A 7,401-nucleotide genomic window follows, 5' to 3' on the forward strand; every position below is an offset into this window, starting at 1 on the left:
GCCGACGCAAGCCGCCACGCGCCCACGGACGAACAATGGCGGTTTGGCTTGGAGCTCACCGTCTTCTTCCTCGCTGCGCTCCCTTGGTCGCCTCTTCCCTCTGAGCTCTCACTCATGTTCCCTCTCGTCGCCTAACCCCGAGCTCAGGCACGTGCACACGCGTCCGTGGCGCTGGCCACGCATCCGCGGCGACGACAGCGCGGCACACCCCTCCCCCGCTTATATAAGGCCACCCCGACCCTGTCTTGCTTCATCACTGGCCTCCTGCACCTCCTCTAGCCTCCCCTGATCATTTCCCCGAGCTTGAGCCGCCCTCCATGACCACCATTGCCTCCATGGCCGCCGCTCCCTCCGCCCTAAGTTCTTCTAAACCGAGCCCTCCCTCTCCTCATAGCCACTACCAGAGCACAACCTAGTCCCCGGCGGTCCTCCCCATCTACTTAGTTCGTCGCTGGAGCCCTCATCGCCACGTGCCCCACCTTGGCCGAACACCACGCCCGCGGGTGCTCCTTGTTTTCGCTGCTACAGCGCTCTCCAGTGTGCGTGCAGCCCCTGGATGGGTGCGGGCCTCTGTCCCAAGGCCATCGGTGTCCTCTCCCTGGCCGAAGATGGCGGGAGCCGCCGTGCCCGGCGACGACAGCGCCCCTGCCCTGTGTTCTGTCGAGGCGAGGAGGAGAAGATGCGGGGGAAGTAGAAGGAGGCGTGGGAGGAGAGAGAAGATGTGGCAGGCCCCATGCGTCATCGACCCAGTGCCCAGCCCTGCCACTGCCATGGTGGATAAGTGGAAGCGCATCCACGAGGATGCGTTTTCACGTTCGGAAGGCGTATTTCGGTGCTGCTTAAGCTAGGAATGCGCTTTCCTTTCTGGAAAGCGTATTCGGCCAAATACTTTTTCTGTTTTTTTTCAGCCGAGGACCTGTTTGTGATGATTTCTTTACAGATAGGTCCCTGGCAGAAAAACAGTCATATCTTTTTACCCATAGCTCCAAATCAGGTGATTCCAAAGCCCACTTCTTTGTTTCGTCGAGCCCGTTCCGATGGAACCATTTTCACCATGTTTTGACATTATGAAAATGAGCATTTTGCCCCTGCCCTTATTCAGCCCCCTCTGAGAGAGTACGTTTTCTGGTGATCCTTTCCGCGAGTTTCTCGCCTTTCTCCCGGTGATTTCTTCCACCCCAGGCAAGCCACACCCTCCATTTGCATGATTGCAATGCAGTGGCATGGTTTATTTATTTGAACTGGTTTAAAATATTGCATTAGCTATGTATGATTTGTTCATGGCATTTCTCGGAGTATTGTGTTGATATTGATGTTGCCATGATATTGCCTGGAGTTCTAGGACTTATGTTTTGATGATTATGTGGATGACATGTGCCTTTGGATTCTTAGTGGCTATTATGATTATTTTCATGATGGTATCTGGTATTATTTTGGAGTATTACTTTGGAAATCATGTTGCCTTTGGATTATTAGTGGCTAGTGTTATTTTCATCATGATGCTAGATAATATTATGTTATGGAGTATGAGGTTGGAGATGATGCTTGCATGTGGATCATAGTTGGATAGTTAGTTCTTGATATTTGAGTAGTAGTTTTATTGTTCTTGGATTCATCATGATAGTAGTGTTATGCTGTCCTTGGAGTATTTTGGTAAGACGATATTAAGCTTTGGATTATTTGTTGGATATTGCTATGACTTAGATTATAGGTCGACAGATGGTATCAGAGTATTAGTTAGCACAGTTATATTTTCTAGTGGAACCACATTTGCCTTTATGGGAAGGCCCTAATGTGATGCTATTGTCATGCCTCTCGCAGGTGCCTCCAACAAGGGAAGGTTATGCGCGGGTGCTACCTTGATCAGGTAGGATGGCATAAGCCTTCTGGGCCCGTTGTTGTGATTGGTATACCTTTGTCCCCGTTTGGGACCGTTTTTGTTTTGCCACGACGGTGGCTGTTGGTGACTTTGGTAGGCACGGGGCCACCCAGGACTGAAACCAAAAGGGGTGTTGGTCGGAGTGGCTGGGAGAGTGTCATGGCAGTAGATCGATTTTGTTAGAATGTCGTTGGTCCACCCGAATGGGAGTGCGAGGCCATGGATTCCGTAGTGTGGGTAAAGTGTGCTACCTCTGCAGAGTGTGTGTGTTGAATCTATCGATAACCGCGTCCTCGGTCATGGGCATGGGTTCATACTAGGTCACACCGTTCGGTCAACACACACATGACGGAATGACTTATAGGTGATTTATATGTTGATATATTGAGTAGTACAGATTGGCAGGATGTTGATGATGAAGTTGGGATGATCTTGAGGATGATCATTCATTTTGTGATGTGATCACGAGGTGATCATGTGGATGTTCCATTTGTGATCCGTGAATGATCACCGTTTGGTTACGAGGTAACCCGTTGAACCAAGGGTGGTTCTGTTTGTGATCCGTGAGTGATCACCATTGGGTTTTGATCACGAGGTGATCAAGATGGTATATTGCTTGGCCGGTTTAGCCAAGAGTGATATGATTATGGAGAGATAAGATGTAGTTTACCAGTATGATAGTAGTTTCATACCATGCTTAGTAGTTGCTTCATCATGGTAGTTGTTAATTAATTAACCTGTTTAATGCTATGTTATTGTCTTGCCTTGATGTTTATGGTTGTTGTGAGCTTGCAAGTACATTCAATGTACTGACCTAGCGTGTCATGCCAAATTGCAGGTGATGCCATGATTGCTTGATTGCTTGTCGAGGTTGCCGTGCGTACGAGCTAGATCGTGTCCCAGCCAAAGTCCCTGCGGAGTGAAGTTCACCACCTTCGTCATCGTTCCGCTGTTAGAAGTATTCCGCTGCTTCGAGTTGTTCCGCTGCTAGCATAGAGCAAGTGTAGTATCGCAGGCGTAGTGTCGTCGTGCTGATGTGCTTCTTTGTAACATCAGACCCTTGTATTATTATTCTTGTAATAAGAGCCGATTTGTTCTATGTCAAGCACTGCCGTATTCCAGAGACTTCTCCTCGATCTCTGTGCTGGAATACGGGGCGTTCCGGTTTCTCTGAGCCGGGGTGCCACGGAACTCCTCAAAGAAAGTTGGAAGAACAGGAAGGGCCCCACCATGCCTACCCCAGAAACTCTAATGGCCACCTATGCGAGGCTCAAGGCCGAGTTTGAGGAGATAGTCACCATTGAGAAGCAGTATTCCCCTGGCAAGGTGATGGCCCCCATCGAGGACGCGGAGATGGCCCCCGGAGGGATGGGATCCCCCGGTGAGCTGCACAAGGTAAAAAAATGGCTTACCATAGTTGTGGTTTTTGATTATTTGCAATGTGCTTGCTAAAAATGTTAGGGTTTTGCGGGTGCTGGTGGACGTTCTTGATGATTCCGATGTTGCGGCCCGTCCTGTGGACAACGCCCCAGAGACCGTTTTCGATGTCGCAGTCTGTCCTGTTGACATCACCTCGTAGATCGATTCCGATGCCGCTGTCCATCCTGTGGACATCGCCCTAGAGATCGATTATGATGTCGCGGTGGACATTGCCCCAGAGATCGATTCCCATGCCGTTGTCCGTGCTGTGGTCATTGCCCGAGAGATCGATGACAAGAAATAGTTGGTCGCGCTAATCCTTCAGGGTAGTTTGCATTGTGTTTAATTATCATAACGATGCGTGTTATCCAACCATCTTAGGGTTAGTGCACTGTCTTTTATGGGTGGTACTTTCTACTTTTGTTTGATAGTGAATCATGCGAACCCTCTACGATTTGTGGAAACAGATGTATCCTCACCAGCTTTTGATGTAATACTAGATCACTGATGGCGCGCGTTGCAGCGCCTGTCTATTTGTACAACTAAATGATAGGAATTTTCGTAAATATATTATCACATGAAACATATTAAATTTGCATAAACATAACCATAAATTAGTCTGTAATATGAGGAAATCTCATATACACATGGTAAAATCATGCTTCACATATTCAAATTGGCTGGGTATAAAATATATAGAACAATTTAGATACTAAATACAACTAATCAGTACTATCAAGACAAAATAAGCAATAAGCCATAGATTGTATACATGGTGCATTATCAAACTCTTCACAAGCCTCTACTAAAGGGTCACCATATTCAGAAATAAAGAATTAGGTGAGAGCCTAAAGGGCCACCATGTTCGGAAACAAAGAACTGGGTGGGCCTGATCCACCTAGCCATTTCTCACGGAGTTCATCGCATTCATGTGATAAGAGTGCTAACAAGGATTATGATTTGTTAGAATTATCAAATAAAACTATCCTACATAGTATGGATATGTACTAATCATATAATTCAGTTTTGTTTGCTTGTTTTATTAAAGACCAGCCAGGCGGTAAGAAAGTGACAGACCAACAATTCCATTCGATACATGAAAAGCCTTACCAAAACATCAGCATGGAAAAGGGTGTCGCTAGACTTGTATGAATTAAATATAATCCAAATTGAAATGTCGACCAGCAACCAGGCTGTGGCATGACAACATAACTGATATAGCAAGTAACATCTTGTCTCTTGGGTAAGAGAAAAACAAAGAGTATTAGAACAAAAGTGAACTGGAATAAATGTGAAGATGTGTAATAGGTCAGTACACCTAGCATGCAACCCGTGTCGTCCATGCATTAGTGTACTGAAATTAATTTCAGCAAAGAGTCAATCAAATACTTTTTATTGAAATGAAACTTGAATCCTCTTCAACAACTTCATCTGGCAACTACCAAACTTTCTGCAATAATGTTGAATAAGTTTGAGCATAACAGTCTATATCCTGATTGGCACCCTCCCTTCTTGTATATACCTCAGAACTGTAGTAAGCAACATGAGTATTTATGAGGACCAGCAGAACCAAAGGGAATGGACTTTTGTGTTCTTGAGGCTAGCTTATAAGGTTCAGTCGTGTTTGCCAAATAGTTGCCATGGCATCACATGGTAAAACTTAGATTCCGAGTCTGCACTCCAGTAATAGCAGAGACACTCGTGAATTAGAAAGCAAAAAACTGTACCTAAGTTATAATCTTAATGTAGTACTATTGCTGCTCATAACTGAAAAGGGGCCGATTTAGAGAAATATAATCTACAGGCACTTAATCATGTATTTACGTTGGTTTGCTTTCAGGCACTTAATCAACTCATTTGTGGACCATGGAAATAAAAACTGTAGGAAATGAGAAAAATGGTAAGTACTAAATGTTTCCAGCTGTGGGACTCCAGAATCATGTATTTACGTTGGAACTAAGTTGGTGCTCCAATGCTATCTTAGTGTCCATCTGAAACTCAATATATGATACACATAAAAGACTTCTGAGTTATAATATGGAAGGAATTATTGAATTAGAAATTAGAAGTACGTAAAGTAATCGATACCTAGAGATTTATAACATAAAAAATTATACATGTAATGGATTTACGATTAGATGCTTTGAAACTTTTCTCCATGCTCGCATAGGCCTCCTACACTAAAAGTAGATAAGTCAAAAATACTATTACATGTGTCGCCTATTAGGTCCCACATTCAAATGAACTGAAGTCATTAAAAATCTAGCAAAATTACATTGTAATCTCCTTCGCGACGATTCCTAAAGCAACACACATGCATAGTAGGAGATGAGGTCTGGCGACACACTGATACAACAAGGCAATACATTGCCGAAGTAAAGAACAGTGGAACTTATTTCAAGCCTAATTGAATGGAACAAAAAGGACAAACACATAGAACATTGAGAATTCTACCAAAAATATGATGAAAACTTTTCCTTGATATAAATTTAATCATAATAAATTTGAATCTATGAAAGAAACTTGGAGGAATTACATAGTAATATAAACTATGAAATTACCATTGAAGTGAGCAAAGGAATGAATTTGATTTGGGAGATTTGCAATCGCATACCTGTATAGAGTAAAATGCTCAGATGGACACTACAATTCTGGAGAAAAATGATTCATGTGATCCTGCAGCAGCAACCAGTACAGGCCGACAGTAACACTATTGTCCACTTGTATCAAAGATTGAAGTATGCTTCGTGAAATAAAACTCGGAGCAGGCAACTTCTTGTGTGTAGCACCAAAACATGATCATTATTAAGAAACTCGTCCTGCCTTTTCTAGCTGGTCGCTTCCACACAAGAAAACTGAATAGAACATTAATAAATACAAGTGCAGAACAAAACTATGAGGATGATGGCATGATGTTACTAAAACTGAACAGAGGAAACCATCCATATATTTTGTAACAACCAATTAACTATATTAATAAAATGGCGCCATTGCAAAATTGTGGGAAAGATACCGTACATGAACATTAGTTTCCTCCAGAAATATTTCCTTTACTTCATAGCACAAAGTTTGGACCTACAAATTTCTCCATTAGTATAGGAGAAAAATCACAGATTCAATGAAAATATTGTACGCTTTTCAAAACAAAATAAAATGAAATATTGTACGGACGCGAGTGCAAGACAATGAGAAACACAGTTTTGGAAAATTGTATGAATGTGATTGTATGGTCACCTTGGGAGGAGGGTTTGACATCAACGTCCATAGGAGAAGGTGTCATGTCCTGCAGATAAGTGCCCCAAATCCCTTGATGCTTATGACACGTTTGTCCTAGTTGTGCACCTACAAGGGGCTCCAGAGCCACGAGGCTAGTGGCATAGGATCTTCCTAGAGGGATGGATGGCAGGGGTGGTCGCGTTCCACCTTGAAGGACGACTCTAAGCACACCGTCATGGTAGGAAAATCAGCGGAGATGGCGCCGCCATTTCATTATGCTCGCTGCCGCTAGCGGTCGAGAACGAGTGAGGGGGCTGCTGGTCGAGGTTGAAGTTGTGGTTGGCGGCGCTACTGGGAAGGATTCGCGCAGCCTCCTAGATTGGGAGGAGAGGAGAGAGGTCGGGGAGAGGAGGAGTCGAGGAGAGGGTTGTGCGAGCCTACGTATCGATCCGCTTCGAGTGAGGAGAGGAGACTCAGTATAGCCCATTGGGCCCAATTTAACACAGAACGTCCAAAAAAGCTACCGGAGCAGCGGCCCAGTACGGTGTGGGATCGATATTAGCGAACGAAACGAGATTAGGCACGATTCGCACCTAATCCGACGGCCAAAAATGCTTAAGTTGACGATCGGACGGCAAGGAACATTGATGGCATGAGAGGGCTGGAAAAGTGTGCAGTTTAAATGTCTCTAAATATTGCATGCTTAGATGTAAGTTTGAACTATTTATCATATTAGCAGGGCTTGTTTGATGATTCTTGGTGTTAGTAGGCTAGCTACTATGCGAGCTGTAGTACTTGCAAAACACTCATCGAAGAGAAATGTTGGGGCTGATGAGCTCGTGGTACGCTTATACTGATCCATCGTCGATCGGCCAATAGCCCAAGCT

At 44.3% G+C, this 7,401-nt stretch overlaps 1 long non-coding RNA gene across 1 annotated transcript; it reads right to left on the reverse strand.

The window, feature by feature from the left end:
- Positions 1-6,081: 6,081 nt before the first annotated feature.
- LOC125541538 lies at positions 6,082-6,699 on the reverse strand. Its single transcript, XR_007297574.1, has 2 exons — positions 6,533-6,699; positions 6,082-6,373 (listed from the first exon to the last, which is right to left on the reverse strand). It is a non-coding gene; the product is annotated as an uncharacterized LOC125541538 (long non-coding RNA).
- Between the last annotated feature and the right edge of the window lie 702 nt (positions 6,700-7,401).

This window comes from Triticum urartu, chromosome 2 (assembly GCF_003073215.2).
Source record: "Triticum urartu cultivar G1812 chromosome 2, Tu2.1, whole genome shotgun sequence".
NCBI classification, from domain to species: Eukaryota; Viridiplantae; Streptophyta; class Magnoliopsida; order Poales; family Poaceae; genus Triticum; species Triticum urartu.